At 38.9% G+C, this 19,639-nt stretch overlaps 1 long non-coding RNA gene across 5 annotated transcripts in view; it reads right to left on the reverse strand.

The window, feature by feature from the left end:
• Positions 1–19,639, reverse strand: part of LOC108506017 — a 39,209-nt gene that overhangs the window by 6,172 nt on the left and 13,398 nt on the right. For 2 of the 5 annotated variants that reach the window (XR_001877654.1, XR_001877653.1), the window contains exon 6: positions 15,587–16,376. This is a non-coding gene — a long non-coding RNA (uncharacterized LOC108506017). Of the gene's footprint in view, positions 1–93; positions 188–1,655; positions 1,753–5,870; positions 6,053–7,388; positions 7,617–15,586; positions 16,377–19,639 lie in introns of those variants that run through there. The other 3 variants (XR_001877655.1, XR_001877656.1, XR_001877658.1) reach the window with 3 other exon arrangements.

A 19,639-nucleotide genomic window follows, 5' to 3' on the forward strand; every position in this document is an offset into this window, starting at 1 on the left:
CATCCAGGTGCATTTTCTCCACCTGCACTCTGATCAAACCAAATCCATCCAGTACTGAAAATCACAAACCTGCAGGTATCCACACACACATACCTGCCTGGCTTCAGGTCCAAGTCTGCTGCGGGTTCAGCTGCCTTCTGGCACCAACTGAGCACAAACACCACTGACTGCTCCCTGTCAGTCACACCTGAAAAAGAATTTGGCTTGTTTAATATAGACTAACAAAGGCCAAGAGAACGTTTATCTTCTAAATATATAAACTATGTAAACTCTAGGGACAAACATCTGTTCAAGTTTAAAATTAACTTTTGATTGGAGACAGGCATAGACTGGGCTTAGATAAACTTGGGTATGAACAGGTGAACTGTGAGGGTCTGAACCAGCCTTTTGATGGGAATTGCAGGCAGTTGTGGAGGGGAAGGTAGGAGAGCAGAAGAGGAGGACAAAGCTGTATTAAAGCTGTTTATGGACCATAATTAAGGGTGAATCAAGAACTGTCAAAGAAAAAAAAGCTGAACAACCCAAACGAACCATAAAACCAAGAAGAGAGTAAAAAGATGGTAATAGCAAAGCCAATAGAACACCAGTCTATAAGCCATTTACATTCTGCCTGCTGTAATCAATAGATATGTTTTGCTGGGATTGGAAGGCTGAAGTCAGAGTGACAAAAAAAAGGTGAATGTAAAAACATCCGTCTGTGTAAGAGTGTGAAGTACCAATAACTGTTCAGAGAACAAGTTACTCAGATGCTGCTGCCACTCAGATGCTGCTGCCTCTCAGGAAAAAATAAAGCTTATTTGCCTAAGATGTAAAGATGGTGTTTTCTGTGTACACACAATGGTACCAACTATTTCACTATTCTAAAATACTTCTTTTCTTTGGTTACTCAGGGCTTCATTGTCTTGAAAAGTTACAGTAGTTAGTTTGCAAATACTCTGTGGGGTTTTTTTTGTTTGGTTTCGATTGGGTTGAGTGGAGGTTTTTTTGGTGGTTTGTTTTTGTTTTTGTTTTTAGGTAAAAGCTTGAATTTTATTGTGTTTTGGACTTATTTTTGCTGGGAGTGAATTCTAGGATTTTCTGTTTGAGTTTTTCTTCATTTGTTTGTCTTCTTGATGCAACTCCAGCTAGGGAGTGGCAGCCTTTCCCGTTGCTCACTGGCACCCAGCTGCTCTTTCTGCGATCTATCATTGTGCTGCTGCTTTACAGAGAAACACTGTCTAAACTGACAAGAGGACTAGACAATCACAATTGTTTTGAAGAGCCTGTGGAAGCTTGTAAGTGGGTGGAGGCACTTGGTATGGGCACATGGATCATTTTATGTCAGATACCACACTTTCTGAAGGAGCCTTAAGATACATAATGACATCACCGGACTAGCACAGTGACAAACCTGTCAAGAATTTGGGAAAAGTATGTGAGATGCTTCTCAGTTTAGACTGAGAAATGTGACCTTTGAAAGTGCAGGTGGGATCTGTCTGAAACAACAAAGAGGGAGAGCTGGAAATAGGGTGAAAAAATGCCAACAAACATAAAGAAATTTTTTTGTCTTTCGCCAAATTGTTTGACAGTTTGTAATATGTCTATGAATGATGAAGTGCTTGGAAAGATGTTGCTGACCTCTTTCAAGTCCCTCAAAAAAGGAGTGAAGGAGTTACCTCTGTAGGTGCTGAAGGCCTTCAAAGCACTGCAATAATCCACCTTTAGCAGGGATAGAGATCCTCAGTGAAGTACACTCTATTTGGCCCTTCTGTGCTGGAAAGAGGAACACTCAGTCAGTCCTGCTGACTTCTGCAGTTAAGCTGGTGCTTATAGATGGTAGTGTTATCTTTTTCCTGAAATATATTGCCATTATGTATGCCTGTGATAAAAAATATTATCCTTGACTGGTTAAGTGGTTCTCTCTGATTCTCCGTATAGATCTATTCTGACATTAAACAACCAGGTACTGAAGGTGTGGTGCTTAGATATTAGAGTGGTAGGGAACTTAAACATCTAGAAAGATCCATGATAAATGATACACTCTGCAGATAAACCTCTGCCAAATTCTATTCAAACAGCAAAGGGATAATGTGAATATGACTCTAATGAAGGAAGGCTAGAGTTGCCATAATGCATGCAGGTGCAATTGCTCCAAATCACTCTTAAAATCTATTTTCCTGCCAGTGCTCATTCTTCCTTTAAACAGAAGTTAATACTCTGCTGACATTACTGAACTCCATCATGCTCATTATCTCAGGCTAGCATTTAGATCAGGTTTTTGGAGGTGAAAGACCAATTCATTAACTCTATTGTGTCACTCAATGACTTCCTGTGGAGAGATCATAAGTCAGATGGGGGGTGTCACTGCTGGAAGATAAAAGACAGCTATAAATTAGGAAGACAACTGGTATAATTCGCAAAAATGAGGAAAAAATTACTCTATAGGCTTTAATTTCTATTCATAGTTCAGGTTTTAAGTATGTTATTTAGACAACAGTGCATTTGAGGGATTTTTTTTTATGAATTTCAGACAGGGAATGGATGAGGTTATTGGTTGGTTATTTGTTGTTGATCTAAAGGGGAAAATTAGTATAGGTAACAAATAACACAGTCATTCCTGCAAAAAATGAATAAAAATTGGGTGCTCCAAAGCCAGATGTGTTAAAGTGCCCACATATACTAATTTGTCTTGGCTTAAAGAGGAAAAATAAGAATGTTTGGAAAATTTTTACTTTGTCAAAAAGAGAATTTTCTGAAGCTGCTTGAATTGTTAAAGAAAAAAACATCTGCCAGGATGTTTTGATTAAAACAAAATTCCCCATTGTTTCCAGGAGGTAGAGAAAACGTTTATTCTAAAAGAATTCTTTTCCCTGAAAGGAAGAAAAATTCTCTCTGAAAGAATTTTTTAGGACTTTTAAATAGAAAGTGGGTTCCTACTGTTACTGGTTATGACTGATCATGAAGTTTCTCAGTTTGCACATAGGAAATAAACAAGCAAAAAATATTTTTTTCGCTGGTAATTGAGTTTTTCTAAGAAATTTTTCAAATACGGGTCTTTGCAAGTGTAATGGACAATTTCTTAAGAAGCAGTGTCAAATAAGGAATGCCTCTGCCACAGAGCTTGGTAGCTTCCCTCTACCTGTTGCTCAATGAAACTATGGGACATCACGGAATCATAGAATGGTTTGGATCCGATCGGACCCTAAAGATTATCTAGATACAACCCCCTTGACAGGGGCAGGGATACCTCCCATTAGACCAGGTTGCTCAAAGCCCTGTCCAGCCTGGCCTTGAACACCTCCAGAGATGGGGTATCCACAACTTCTCTAGGCAACTTGTTCCAGTGCCTCACCACCCTCACAGTAAAGAATTTACTTCTGATATCTATCTATATATCCATATTCCTACTCCGTTTAAAGCCATTATCCCTTGTCCTGTCACTTCATACCCTTGTAAAAGTCCTTCTCCAGCTCTCTTGCAGCCCTCTTTAGGTATTGGAAGTCTCCCCGGAGCCTTCTCCAAGCTGAACAACCCCAGCTCTCTCAGCCTTTCCTCATTGGAGATCGGTCGCGCGACTCTGTCCTCTCTAAACTGCAAAAAAGCATCGCGAGGCGAGCGGACGGAGGACTCGGGGCGGGCGGGACGGGACGGGACGGGACGGGACGCGACTTTCCCCAGTATGAGATACGAGCGGGGCAGAGCGGCAGGGCGGGCGCCTGCAGTAGCCACCTTTGGCCAGCAGAGCGAGTGCCGCGCCGGCCACGGGGGCTGCTCCGCGGGTTGTTGCTGGGCGGAGCTGGCTGAACCTCCTGCTTACTGAAGAGTAGGAAAAGAGTCCTTGGAGAACAATGCCAATATGAAAACATCTAAACATATTATAGCATGTTTTTTTGTACTTTGGTACCTTTAGGTAAGCTCCCTTCTTCAGTTGATGGCACGGGGATTTTTCCAGCAGGTAACACTACCCAAGGGCGGGGAGTAGACAGGAAACCAGCAGCTGTTTATCAGTCACAGCACAAAAAGCAACAGCACCACTCTTAAAACTTTCGAGGTCTTGAGCTATCAAAAAAAACCCCTACGACTTGGAAAGCCTGACATCTTCTTCAGTTTCAGATCTATTCACAGAATCACAGCATCACAGACCTGGTCAGGCTGGAAGAGACCACAGGGGTCATCTGGTCCAACCTCCCTGCTTAAGCAGGGTCATCATGGCACAGGATTGCATCCACACGGTTCTTGAATATCTCCAGTGACGGAATCTCCACAACCTCTCTGGACAATCTGTTCCAGTGCTCGGTCACCCACACAGTAACGAAGTTCTTCCTCATATTCAGGTGGAACTTCCTGTGCATCAGTTTCTGCCCATTGCCTCTTGTCTTTATTGATTGGCACCACCCAGAAGAGTGTGACTCCATCCTCTTGTCACCCCCCATTCAGATACTTATATACAGTGATGAGGGTTAACCTTCTTCACTGACTTCACAGAATACTCTGATTACTCTATATTCTGAAGGGACTCACAAGGATCATCGAATCCAACTAGCACCATGCTCTAACCAACTGAGCTAATCTCTTATCCCAATAAATCTTGGGTTTTTTCCCCTCTTTGTTCCTTCTTATTCATTAATGATAAAAATTGGTGCATTTTTCAAGCTACAGATGAACTTACAGATGTAAGTTTTCCTTTCTCCTAGCTGGTTTGGAAACAGCTACCTTCCCTTCCTCACTCTGCCCTTACTTCAGCTGACTCTCTTTAATGCTAAACTATTCCTACCTTAGGTGAGAATCCCCTTCTCAGCTCCTTTCAAGATGAAAAGCACAACTGAAAGGAAACAGAAAAAAATGCTAAAGTGGTATCAATATCAATCTTCCTATTATTAGTACAGTTATTTATTGATAAATTTAGTTCATCCTACTGTGTTATATGGGAGCATCTTTTGTTCTATTTTTCATCTGGATTGAGGCACTCTTCACAAAAACCCTCAATACTTCTCATCCATGTTATTTCTTCTGTCCCCACTCCCCACATCCTGCAATTGCACTCACTTGCAATATTTTCTGCTATTAACAGACTGGTTGAATTTTTTTGCATCAGGTAGCAGCTCTGTAGTTGGAGACCTAAGAGTCACTTGATATAAAGATCACTGAAAATCATAAACCATTTTCTTCATGACCTTTTCTACCAAAACATTAGCTTCTGAGTCAGCCTGCTTTGAAGCACAGAAGCACTACATATTGTCTTGTTGGTTTCTGACTTCAAGCAATTATTTTCTTCCATTTCCTCCTATTTTTAGCATCTGAAGGCTGAAATTTTACAATATGCTATTGCTCTTTTATTTTTTTTCCCCAGGAACAAATGTCAGCACATCAAAAGCTCGCTGCTTTTACTGTGTGTCACTTGAGATCACTGGGGAAAAAAATACTTCGTAAATCTCCTTATTGAATCATTAACCGTGGGCACTACTATGAATAGGTTTCACAAAAGTTCTGGTATCAGTCATTTGAGCATCACTTCACTGCTAAGTAAAATCCATAAAAGCTCTCAGCACTGAACAGGGTGACTAAAAATAAACATTATCACAAGGGTGAATGGGTATGCGATCAAAATATTTCTCTTGTATGTAGCTTTTGTATGTGTTTTGATATATACCTTATATATCTTTTTATCGTTTGTAATGAAAATAACTGTACACACTCACATACACATATACTTGCATTGCTTATCTTCTCTCTCTCTGTTTAGATGCCAGCCTTAAATCTTCCAGACCTGAAACGCATTCTGCAGCAATCCAATCCTCTCAGACAACCGTACAGTAGTTGTTTGTTAGGAAAACAACTTTCCATTTCTAGGAAAATGGTTCATACCATCTTTGTGATATTGGGTTAGCAAGAAGAGGGGGATGTGGGGTCACTGCTGACATATTTGGCAGATACAAAGGCCGCAGTAGCTCCCCTGCTGCATTGGTTGCTCTCACAGAAATTCACCTTCAATGTATGCAGCTATGTCATGCGCATGTGGCTGTGGACAGGGTCAGTCTCTTCATAGCATATACAGCTACAACTCCTATACAGCCTGCAACACAAAGGATATATTAGAGTTAGAAGGATTCTTACTTTCTCATGATAATCAACCTTTCCTGCGACCTGGCCAGAGGTGTTCGCTGTGTCCTATTTAATGCACCTCTGGGAAGGGTGTGATAAACAGACAGACCTCAACAGATTTGGCAGGAACAGCCAGTACATGTTTTCCAGAACTTTGTTCAGTTTGCCATTCAAGTTTGTGTCTAATGCAATAGGGAAATCAAATATCATAAACATTTAAAACAGGGCTGCTAAATTGCCACCTAGTGGTCTTGTAATGAAGCTTATGTCTCCAGCATGTTTATCTGGGAGAAAAAATATCAGTGTGAGTTATGTATTTTTGCCAAGGTGTTTACTGATGCCATGCACATAGCATGGTTGGAGTGGAAGGGTGGCAGGGCACAACTTCTGAGCCAATAAAAGACAGGACCATTGGGGCTGCTGGGGTACCCGGGGAAGCTTGTGCAGGACTTAGACACTAAAAGAGAATTTCTGAGCCAGTCAGCCAGCCTATGCATGGGGTGAAAAACGCTGCCAAGTAGAAGCCTTAGTCTGTTACCTATACTACTTCTTAATCTTTCCTTTTTAACAAAAAAACCCCAAACAAACAAACAAACAAACAGAAAGTAAATAATTTGATATAAAAGGAAATAAAAAGTTTTCTGTTTGTTGGTAAATGATTTTTATTTTTCTGAGGCTCAGCCAGAGAGCTGGTTTTGGCCTTTCAGTAACTGAAGGGGGACTGCAAGAAAACTGGAGAGGGACTTTTTACAAGGGCATGGAGTGACAGAACAAGAGGCATTGGCTTTAAACTGAAAGATGGCAGGTTTAGATTGGATATTAGGAAGAAATTCTTTACTGTGAGGGTGGTGAGACACTGGAACACGTTGCTCAGAGAAGTTGTGGATGTCCCATCCTTGCAAGTTGGTTGGATGGGGCTCTGAGCTACCTGGTCCAGTGGCAGGTGTCCCTTCCCATGGCAGGGCGATTGGAAATAGACAATCTTAAGTCCCTTCCAACCCAGGCCATTCTATGATTCCATGATGATTCCAGTGTAGGAAGCACTTTGCTCTTCTGGGATATTCTCCCACCTTCTAGTCTCACTCTGGCTGAGCCATATGTTCAGCAGCATGTGCTGTGTACACAGAGCCAAGCAGATGAGAAACAATGAAGAAGCACGTGTGGAACAGTAAGTTTTGCAGTTGTGGTTTTGTGATTAGTCATGTGGGTCTGCCCAGAAGCTAGTACAAGAGACTAAAAATAACTTTCCACATGATGAACTGCAATAGCAAAGTCTCTGGGGATTAATGCATCCTCTATCATTTTACCAATAATCAGCTTGGGATGCACTGGATGGTGTGTTGACAAAGCTGATGCTCACAGAGGTGGAGGCGGTAGAGGCTTCCTGTTAGGAAGCAGTCCTGGAGTGGGGGCTGCAGGCTACATCTCTGGGAGGACACATCAGTTGTTTCAGAGATAAGTCAGAGATAATTCAGTCCATGGCAGCAGAATCCAAATGATTCATCTTCCTCCTCCATCCTGTCACCTGCTGGGACCTAGTGCAGTTAGTGAAGAAGAAATATCAGTCCTGGAAGACAGACTGAGAACCTTTATTGCATGTTTATTAAGGTCCTAGGTAGTGTAAGGTGTCACATGAGTATAGCATTGGTCCCAGGATGCTGCATAAACTGAAAGCTTAACCCTGCCCAAAAAAGACATCCCCTTGCAGACTGCTGTATCCTTGATTAAGGTATTGGCACTTCTTGTGCCTCTTCTCCCCTTGAGATGAACTGAAAGCCCTGTAAGCAAAGGTCATTGCTTCTCACAGAATATGAGATGAGACAGGTCAGGAAAGATGAAGAGAAAAAAAACCCCAGGACTAGGGCAAGGGATATCACTTGGGTAGCAATAAAATTCAATTGTTGATATGAATATTGTCTTCCTACACTTCAGATTTTGTGACTAAAGTACAACTCACCATATAGAGCACCACATATAGTTCTGTTTTTCCTTTCATATCCCTTTTGGCCTGGTTGACTTTAATCTGTTTTAACATACAATCTGACTTTTATTTGTGGGCATTTTTCCCATCTTTTTTTTTCCTGTTTGTTTCGCATTCACCTGTTATTCTCTTAATTTGTTTCACCTTGTACTTTGTTCTTGTTCAAGACTGATTCAGTGAAATTTGTACCTTGATTCTCTTTGTTTCAGACTTGATTTGCACAGTGTTTTGTTTTAAACAAGTATCTATTGTTTAATTAGTGTCTGACCTCACTCCATTAACTTAATCATATTTTATTCGATGAAGTTCTCTGTAGAGTGAATAGCTATCTAAACTGATTAATTTTTTTTCTTTTTTGTAAGACTACCGCTTCCCTTCTTTTAGTTGTTATGGGAGCACAATAATAGAGGAAGCTGTTAACACATTCCACAAACTGATGTGCCACTACTCCAAAGTACCTAGTATAATAAAAAGGCATTCAACTGAAAGTCAGATTACTCCTTAATGTACTCTAGGTGATTTGATCTTTAAGGAGTATACAATAAAGTGGCAAAGGTAATCAATACAATGCTGTCTGAGAAATTGCAGGTTTAACTGCGTACCTATTGTCAATAAAATTATCCAAGGATAGAATGCCCTATAAATGCAACCAGCTTTTTCAAAAAATAAATGTCCTGTTCCAAACCTGAGAACTGGTAAGCCACAACAAAGATTTTAGATGGCAATTACTCATTTGAACTTTAACGTGTGCCACGAGCTTCCGTTTCCCCAGCCTCTCCCGAGTTAGTCTCTTCAGGGTTTATTAGGATTGGCTTTGACTAAGGGATTTACCATAAAGTCAATCTGTCACTATTCTGCTATCCCAGTAGCCTCCTGAGTTCTCAGATTCTGTTCAAATTGCCATGCCAAATGGCATCAACATAGTTCTGGAAGACATTTCATTTCTGGGGCCTCATGCCTGCCATAGGTAATACTGAATGCCTTCAAATACATCTCTTGACAACTTTTGCTGCTCTTTCCAGGTAAGAAGTTCTAGATCCTTCTGTCTTCATCCACACAAATAGCCACAGTAAATGGCTTCGAGCATGTTAGATGGGTCATTCAGTACATTTTTACTTGATGTTTATATCATGGCTAGGCTTCGCGAACGAAGATTTGGGAAGGCTCTATCCACATTTGCTACAGGCACGCTGGTGGCTTATGAGGCCAATACGTGACAGACATATCCGATTGCAAAAGGCACAGCAGAAAGACTCCTTAGATGGTGTATTCTGCAATACACGGTTCTTTCTGCATTGCCTTTTTTCCTCGAGAGTGATCCTGTGTGCGTTCTCAAAGGAGACAGCAGCGTTATAGATGGCGTGTCTCCAGGCCTCCCGATTGGAGGCCAGAGTAGACCAGTTATGTTGATCAATATGGCCAAGGCTGAGATGTTGTTTCAGGGAGTCCTTGTATCTTTTCTTTGGGGCTCCTCTCATGTGACAGCCAGTGGCAAGTTCACCATAGAGCAGGATCTTAGGGAGGCGGTGGTCCTTCATCCTTGAGACGTGCCCTGCCCATCGCAGCTGCGTTCTCAGTACACATGGCCTCAATACTTGTGACAGCTGCTTGGCTCTAGAACAGAAGTATTGGTCACATAATCTGACCAGTGGATGTTTAGGATTGTACGGAGGCAGCGTTGATGGAAGCATTCTAGGAGTCGCAGGTGGTGGCGGTAGATGACCCATGATTCGGAACCATACAAGAGAGTAGACAACACTATGGCTTTGTAAACACTGATCTTGGTGCTTTTCTTCAAGTGTTTATTACGCCATACTCTTTTGTGGAGTTTTCCAAAGCACCATATGCCTTTGCTAACCGGTTGTCTATCTCTCCATCAATCTTACCATCTGAGGAGATGAGGCTACCATCAGCCTGCACCTCAGGAAGTCCCCCATCATCCCCACATCACCATTGGGCAATCAGTGCTCAAATCAGTCCAACAGTTTAATTACCTTGATGTTTATATATACATTTACAAAACCACCAAATACTTCCAGTAGGAAGAAAGCATTGCCCAGTGTTACTGTGCCAGCATCAAGTAAGTAAAATAACTATTCAGCTGCCACACATAGAGAACATGTAGCAGGGAGAACTTACTTGCATTGGCTTCGAAATAGTATACTATTTCAGTCTTGTCTTTGTCTTATAGGGCTATGCAGTTTTCACTCAGTTCAGAGCAGTCAGACTGAACTTATGCCCCTCCTAAAAAACCAAACTGGTTGTCATACCTGAAGATGTGCTCTGAGGCAAAGTATCTACACTAACTGTTATGGCAGAAAGCTACCTTAAGACTTTTAAAAATTGAAGTACAGTCAGGCACTTAAAAATGGACCATAGCTTTCTTGGCCAGTTGGAATATCACAGGTTAACTGCCAAAACAGGGCTTTCACAGGAATTTCTTTGAGAAATCTTAAAGACATGAGCGGGGTACTCACAGTAGAAGAACAGTTGTGATCCAAAATAAGATTGTTCTCTGAATATATAGGATGGTTCTCAGTCAAAGGGATGGGAAAGTTGAAGTAACCAGAATACTGTACGTTTTTAAAATAATTTTCAATAAAAATTTGTGTGGGTGAAACTAGATTGACCTTTTGTAAGCAAGAGTTATTTTTATTTATTCACTGTTTATTTTCACTATGCGTGTGTGTGTCTCTCACCTCCAGGAATAAAAACACTGAAGTCAATTCCCTTCTGCCTTTCTTTATATGGAGCTGGTATTTATAATGAGCCTCCAGTCAGCTCTGTCATGTTAAAAAGAACTTTCTGAATTATTGTTCGCCTGATTTCACAATCGCCCTTTGCAACCCACAACACTGTCACTAACAATCTAACCAAAGGCAAAAATTTCTTTAATGTCTAGATCAGTTTATGTTGAATAATCTCAACACCTTTCAGCAGCACTAGTATTTAAATACAGCTGGAGTGCAACAAAACAGAACGTCTGAATTTTCAAAAAGTCTCGTGCATCCACTCTCTTTCTCCTCTGCTGGAATCCTGTAAGTTATAAATGATGTGGGCTCTTTTCCTTTTCTTTTTATGTCTTGCTAATATTTGGTATCTTGCCTTGGGTGTAAAGGTTAAAAACTTTTAAGATTGCTGGTCTTTGACATAGGAAAGTGACTTCTCTGTTTGAAAGACATATTTAACAATTCTATATTTAACAATTTAGGTCAAGAAAAAATATCCATTTATCTAGCATCTATCTGCTGTCCTTTTGATAGATAGAGCATAAAACTATTGTTACATTACATGAATAAAATGGCCAGAGATGGTGCTTTTACTTGCAGCTTGAAGTCCATTTCCAGTTACCACTTCACATATATTTTACTTTAGTTTTTTTAATTAATAATTCTACTTAGAGTTTTTCAAAGAAAGACAGTATCAGGCAGATATGACTGGGGGAGGGAGGGAGAGCAGGGTAGGGGAAGAGATTGCCTATGTCAATTCTCTATTCATCATCTTTTCAATCACCTTTTCATCCCCTGTTCTAAAAAAATGACAATCTTCACAAAACACTATCTGGTCCTCTTTGTGCAATGATACACAGGACTAAATCATGAAAAAGACATGTATTTTATTTCTAGTCCTATGACAGAGCAATTCAGAGTACAATCTCACTTAAGCTCTGCTTCAGCACTGGCAGGATTTTTTCCTATTCCGAGGGAGTACAGCTCGCTCATGACAGGGCTGCAAGAGCTTTATCCTCTTTGAAGCAGCTCTGGGTAAAGCCTCAACAGCTTGCCAAAAGAATTATCAAAACTGTAGATCGCAAGAAAACCTCTGTGACTGAGCTATCTGAGGGAAAGAAAGGAAGAACACCCAACCGTTAATTCCCATTTTTCCAGTACTTTAACTTGCCATAAAGCTCGAGAACCACCAGAGGGCATTACATGCCTCAAAAAATGCAGATTGGTAAACAATTTGAAAGCAAGGGGAAATTCTTCTTCTAGCCTTCTTAGGATATTGGACATTTCATATTACTAATCAAAAGCTTAATACAAACAGAACTATTCCAAGCACAGTGTCTATCGGGTATTTCTCAACTGCTCTTTCATTCCAGTAGCTCCTTTACTGGGAAAATAGTTCTCACTTGTAAACAAAGAGTGAAAATAAATTATGAAGACATATTTTCCCTTCTCGACAGCTGAATCTGAGGAAAAACTAAGAGCGTGTTGACTTTTCACCTATTAACTGCATAGTTTTAGGTTTCATTTGTCCTATTCCTTAGCTAACACACTGCAGACTTTTTCTACTTAGTGAGACGTGTTTATGGGGATTTTGCTTTCCTAGCATTAAGTAATACTGAAGTCCATCAGCTGAGGGGCCAGTCTTTTGCATATCATTACTTACAGAAATATGGCACAGCTGAGAGTACATTTGTCCTTTAAAAATTATATTAGAAAAATATGCTTTCGTTTTTGCAAGTCTGCAATCTTGTCTAAGGATTCTGAACACTTGTTTTCATGTCAAAGAGCTTAACATATAGACAGCCTCTAAATTTATACCTATGAATTTCTATAAAGTTCTATAAATCAAGAAAAATTAACCGTGTCACTTCATCATCACGGCTGGGCTTCACGAACGAAGATTTGGGAAAGGCTCTATCCACGTTTGTTACAAGCACGCTGGTGGCTTATGAGGCCAATATGAGATAGACATGTCCGATTGCAAAAGGCACAGCAGAAAGACTGCTTAGGTGGTATATTCTGTGTCACTTAAACTGAAAGAAAATAACCAGGGAAAAGACGAAGAAAACAGCATTTCTCATAATTCTGTGCACTTCTGTGCAGCTTTGCATTGCATTGAATTAATGTTGGGGGTTTTCTTCCCAAAGTCTGAGAGTTTTAGCAGCACTTGGAATGAGCCCTTAGCTTCACATATAAAAAAAACTTTATTGCCCATCTCGATATTCAAAACTAAGTTATGTAAAAATATTTTTTTACCAAGTAATGTATTTTATTGTATTTCTGTTCTTCTGATAGAAATAGGGTCTTCAGGTAAAGAAATGCAAAAGGTGAGTTCACGTCCTAATGCATCAATGCATAATTATACGTTACCAGATAATCTAATATACACTTCTTCAGTGTAGCATACTAGCAATTTTCTAGAATGTTCTTAAATAAATAAATAAATGTGTGTAAACAATTTTTTTTAATTGAACCTAGCAGACAAAGTTTGGAATCATCCGTATTTCTAAAATGCATTAAAACTAAAGATTACTGAATAAACTATGTAAAATAATACATTTCTTTTTACAAAAATACTGAATTGAAGTTGCTGATTAAACTTCGTTATATAAGAAAAGAAAAAAATCTAAAATATGCCTAAGTCATCAAATAGGAAGAATGGAAAATAATTTCTTCAGTGGAACTTACTTTTACACTAGGATGTAAAGAATATAGCAGCTAAATCTTTTTATTATACAAAGCATCCAGCTTTCCAAGTTTGTAGATGACTGCTTAACTTTATAATGACTGCTTAACTTAGAATGTAAACATAGCATAATAGTTATTTGTTTCTTTACAAGGCAGGGGTGTGCAGTGACCTACATCTATTGCTTAGAGAGCAGAAGCCCATGTGGTCATTTTCAAGGTGTTTTCAGCATATCATTACCGGGTAGGATGTACTGACTTGCTTGTTCATCCATTGTGGGTTTGCTTCCTTATTTGAATACTGGCATATTTTATTAATATGTATATCATAAATCTAAGATTTAAAAGTACAGTGTTTGCATTTAAGTCCAGTCCTAAAATTAAAATACTATTTCCTTCTGCTTCAGTGGATTAGAGGAAAAATGCCTCTCTGAGAAAAGGAAAAATGCCCAGAGGCATGTCCACAAATGACTCACTGACACTTTGTGTACATTTTCCTTCTGCTTGTTTTAGAACTCAGCAAAACACTTTGTTGGTCATAGATGAGAGAAAGCCTTGTCCAGCTAATCCTAAAATGATCTCAACTTTCAGCATCATCTTGGCTGCTCTATGAACAGGACTGACTGTGCTAGGAAGCAAAGGCTAATTAGTCTTGAGAACAGCTGTCCTGATAGGTAGAAGATATATCAGTAAGAAACTACGGGGCAATATTAATTCAAACTCTAAGGCTAATAAGGACAGTATTTGAGTTGTGAGTCTCTAATGCAAACAAAAACTGCTTTGAGTTTAAGCAGACTGTGACTTCTACCCACAAAGTCTGTAAGTCACTGAACTAGAACTTGGCTCAAAACCCACGTCTGGATATGGGCACTGCAGTCCCGTGCTATGCTGCTAAAAAAACTTATGCAGGTGCTCTGAAATTTGAGCTATCAAAGTCAAGGAGACTGCTCTCAGGAATAAGGAAAAATATCTTCTTTTTCATGTTGGAAGGAAGGGATGGAAGGAAGCCTTCAAAATATCTTTTATTTCTTACTGCTTTTGCTGACGCTTGACCCTTTTTTCTATTATGTCAACTGTATATCACAAACCCAGGTGGCATAAAAAGAAGTTAATTTGTCTCATGTGAGCCAAAGTTTCTTATGTAAAAACTTCTGCAGAAATTATGAAGAAAGATTAAGTATGCATGTGGTAAATTTTCATTCATATCTAAATCGGTAATTAACTTATTGAAAAGTTATGCTCTCTTAACCAAAAGGATGGCTTTCAACAAGTGTTTTGAATTGTTAATGTTACTACATGCTTATCAGGTCTATGACTTATGAATGTGTTTTGGGTGGTTATTTTTTGTTTGTTTTGCTTATGACACAATTGGGTTTTTTTCTTTAGATAAACAGTAGATAGAAGGGAGTGAATAACAGTCATCCCAGATTATAGCAAGAGAAATTTAGCCTAAGTCATATGGGGTAAAATATGCTCTCACTAATATTGGTGCAAAGAATAAGAAGTACTGGTCATAGGGAGCAACTGGAGGGAGTAAAAAAAAAGAGGTGAGAGGATAGGAGTCACTCTCATGGTCAAGGAAGAGATGCCCCTGCATCAACTTGTAAACAAGCACTTTAATCATGTTTGCTACTTCATTAGAATTTGAACAATTCATATTGAAATATGAAAGACGGTTTTATCTCCCTTCTCTTTTATGCAGGTCCTGGATAGCTTTAAGCAAAACACTTCTCATCTGAATTATGAGGATAACAATAATAATATTTCCCTGTCTCAAAGGGCTGATTATGAGAATAAATTAGATACTCAGATGTTATGGTAATGCATCCCAGTAAATTAAAAAATTTTCAAAACAAAATAACCACATTTACATTCTTTTTTAGATACCTACATTTCAAAAATCTCTTTTGGCAATCATAAGCTGTTTGTATGTAAACAAGGAATTTCTGGATGGTTAACCCCAGAAATGTGAAGAACACTTATTGGGAAATACTTCAGCTAGTTGACAGCAGAATTATATAAAGAGGAGACTATTAAATTATTAAATGACCTACACTACAGCTTCTTCTATGCAGTTTTGCAGCTGGAGAAGTGACTATTAGGATGCTTAGTTTGGTCTCTTCAAAATGTCTACAGTGAGGATCTGGATTGAAAAGTGATTATGTAAAAATAGCACTTCCTACTCAGCAGATCTGTTCTTGTGCACTTTAGTGGGGAGAGAGAAAAAAGAAAAAGAAAAAATATCACTGCATATCTTCCCTGCTGAGCCGCCATATCTCTGGGGGAAAGAAACTGCATTATACTCCAGTTTATGCAACTTCATCAAAATCAGCAATTTAAAGCTATAATGTACCTAAGCAAAACCCATCATTTCAAAATTGTGCCCTTTGAAATCAGACCTGCATAACCTCATTACCTTCAGCTGAATGGAAATGAATGAAATGAAAGGAAATAAACCCTTCACACTGAAAAATCATGATTGGATTTCCTCCAGCTTCCTATCATCACCCAAACTAATCAAGCTATTTTCTCCCCAGGTGGAAAATGAATAGAAAGAGAGAGGTGATGATGATTCTTTTTTTAAATATTTGGCAGGTAGTCTCAGAGCATGGAGCCCATATAAGTTGGGCTCAAGAGGTTACATGAGGACTACAGAAGGCTAATACTATGATAACAGCTGCTAGCACAGGGATGTAAGCAATGCAAAAATCAGGTTCACGTCGTTTGGCCAGCCTGTTACCAGGATTGTCAGACTCCTAGGTGATGGAGTGGGCTTCGCCACTATCAGCTGCTTCCAAAGGATCAATATATCACAGCAAATGTTCCTCTTCCAGCTTTTCAAAAGAAGTCTTTGTCAGCATGATTTTTTTTTTCCCCAGGGAGAGCAGATGATGAGGCTCCTTTAAAAAGCAAAAAAAAAAAAAAAAAAATACAATTTTTAACATGGGAAGATGCATACTTAGTATCTGTCTAGAGATTTGAAAGGATACTTTGATCATTCTTGCCAATAACACACCTGTTAGAGGCGAGTATATTTACATATTTAATATTCAGCTAATCTCAAAACACTCCTTTGATCAAACAGACACGCCATTTATCCTCAAACGCTGTGCCAAAATCTCATCTCTAGATAGCCTTATGTGTGAAGTGATGAATTTGTTTTTAAGTCTTTTACAGAATGTCTTCCATTTTTCACTTCATATAAAACACCTACCCTTTTAACAAGTGTATTGCCTCTCTTGAACACTATCTTTAAATATAAAAGAAATCATACCAGAACGGTTCCCTCAGGGTTTTGCCTTTTGACATTTCTTTACTTAGAAAACTTCTGAGAAGGAAAATTAATGGCATTATGCTTGCAGACACAATCCTTTTCTAAATGAACAGCAATGTCTAGATATTTCTCCTTCCCATCTGTGACACATCCTAGTTTGCCTTGTAGACAAAGATGCTGAATGACCTTCACTAAGTCCCTGGAGCAGTGGACTTAGAAGCTTGACTAGCCCTAGGACTGCAAGTTCTGAGTTAGGGCTTGTGCACAAATTGAAAATGGAAAGATTACTGCATAAGTTTGCAGGAAAAACCCACATAGATTCTGACAGAAGCCAGTCCAGCAATAGAGGTTTTGCAACAGACTCTGGAGTCAGGTCTGTTACATTAGAGTTTGATATGACAAATCCCCCCCAAAAAAGCCTTTTTTTTTTTTATTAAATTGTGTTCTTATAGAATAAATGCTTTCCAAGCAATGTGTAAGCTTGTAATGCTTTTCTTCTTTGTACCAAGCTTTCTCTTAAATCTACTAAAAAAACTCTTTCCCAAAATAAGAATCCACACAAGAGAGCTTTATTCCACAGAGATGCACACGCAGCATCACAATTCCTCTATGTATTAAGAATGCAGCATTCCTTTGAACTTCAGACTAGATCTTCGAGACCTTTCAAGCATGGTCTATGTGTTTTCTAAAGTACCAGGCATTCCTCTCCTTACAGTACCAGGCATTCTAACAGCAGAGTGTTAAGACCTCAAGGCATGCAGTCTGCTAACAGAACTGTAATATATCTGGAGCCACTGGCAGAAAAGCACTACTTGCTTTTTTTTACAGTCCTAAAATTGAACTACCAATTGAGGCTGAGGTCCACTCGTCAGCAGTACGCCTCATTAGTGGCATTCAGTGTTTGAAGGAATAACTGATTTTCACCAATTGTTTTCAGGGTGCAAGGTGCAATTGTATGGACTTACTTAAGCATGGACTACAGAGCTTGATAATCTATAAGATGCAAAATAGGCAGTGAAAATATTGGAGAGAAACAGAAGAAATTCTCTTTCAGAGAGTGTAGCAATCTTTTCATCCTCATCTATCACAGAAATATTCTGGAGGTCATAAATCATGTTTTCTTACCAACTATAAGGTCAGTAAACAGTAGAACTTACTACAAAGATATAAATAATAATCTTAAAAATTTACAAAGATAAAATTAAATACCCTTCAGCAAGAAGACTATTTTTCCTTCCACATCACTAGATTTTTTACTTTTTTCCTTTAGTCATAAGACTCATTTTCTTTGCAAATGTTTTTTCTACCTGGGACAAATTTGTAGAAACTGATTTACTGAGAAGAATTCTGACACTTTCCTGGCAACTTGCAGTGATGGCTGGTGAAAGCAGCTAAATTTTGCTGTAGAAGATATTTGCAAAAACTCATGAAAACAGCTTTTGAACTCACCCAAATGTCATACCCCTAAAGACAAATCTAAGCAGAAATTGTTAATTTTTACTCACTTGAGGAACCCCATATTGTCTATACAGCTTAATATTAAAGTTGGGTTTTTTTTGTTTTGTTTTCCCCAAAGGAAAAAACCATAGAATTTAAGCCTTATTTTTCTTGGAAAGTTGCCTAAACTGAATATCTATCATATAATTTTGCCAGGAGACTGTTTTGCTTCTAGTGATTTCACCCTGAAGTCTACAAAATCTGGTGAGATCCATCAAGAATTAAAAACCAAAAATGCTGGGTATCCCTGTTTTGCCCAACTCCCCATAGTCAGACACAAGCAAGTAAAAGAGGTTCCAAAGAAAAGCCAAGAGCTCTGTCCCTGCATGTCATGAATTACAGATCACTCTTCTTCACCTTGTAAAAAATATGGGGCTTGTAGTACAAAAGCTACCAGAGGATGCTACCAGTATTTCAGGTTCCCTACAGCAGCAGGATATTTGTTCTGCTTACAGGAACCCAGCAGTACCACAACCCAGCTATTTCTCCTATATCATGGCATTTTGGGTTTTGTTTTTGTAAGCGTTTCAGTCATGAAAAGAAAGTCCACAAGAAATTTGCATCCAACAAAGCAGTATGTCAAGGACTTTAAACTGTGTATATCTCATAAAACTCATCCTCAGTGCAATGCTTTTTCTATCGTCTGGCTTGAGAGTTAATTTCCTAAATAAACTTTAGAAGCCTTTCATTTAAATTCTTCATGGGTATAACTTGCTAAAGGTGATTCAGATGACAACTTAATAAAGGCTGATCTTGTGAAAACAGAATAGAACAAGATGACAAGAAATTAGAGTACTATTCTATAATAGAGTATTTTTTTTTAATTCTGAGAAATTTATTTAACCTTGCTGTACTTCATTGTACTCTAAGGATAATGATACATGCCTATTCTACAGAGATCTGTGAATATAATTATCTTTACATTTCAAAGCTATGGGAATGAAAAGTATCATTACTTCACTGTTATTTAATTGTATTAAAAATTATCCTTCAGCTTCCGTTAAAGTCTTCGGTATTTAATAGAACAAAAGTGAGCCAAAATGATGAAGGCCATACACCTTTATTTTCTCTATGGGTAAAGGTGTTTACTTACATGAATTGATTGGCAGAGCAAAGTCTTTTTAGAGAAACAGAGCCTATCTTCTTTTTGAAGGAGGAAGAACTCCTTTTGAAGGAACTCCTTTTGAAGGAGGAAGAACCCACAGACCCACCAGTTTGTGGGTTCTTCCCAGCCTTTTTGTAGTGTTTCAGGTCTAGGAGCTTTTGGGTTCTGTGAGCACTATAATGCTGCTGTATTACACTTCAAAGAAAAATAATCTAAAAATAATCTAAAGAAATCAAGCTCTCTGGTCTTAACATCCCAGACGGGAGAACAACAGTTGGATGCTGACT

Source organism: Lepidothrix coronata, unplaced genomic scaffold, assembly GCF_001604755.1.
Source record: "Lepidothrix coronata isolate B3197 unplaced genomic scaffold, Lepidothrix_coronata-1.0 Scaffold6, whole genome shotgun sequence".
Classification (NCBI taxonomy): domain Eukaryota; kingdom Metazoa; phylum Chordata; class Aves; order Passeriformes; family Pipridae; genus Lepidothrix; species Lepidothrix coronata.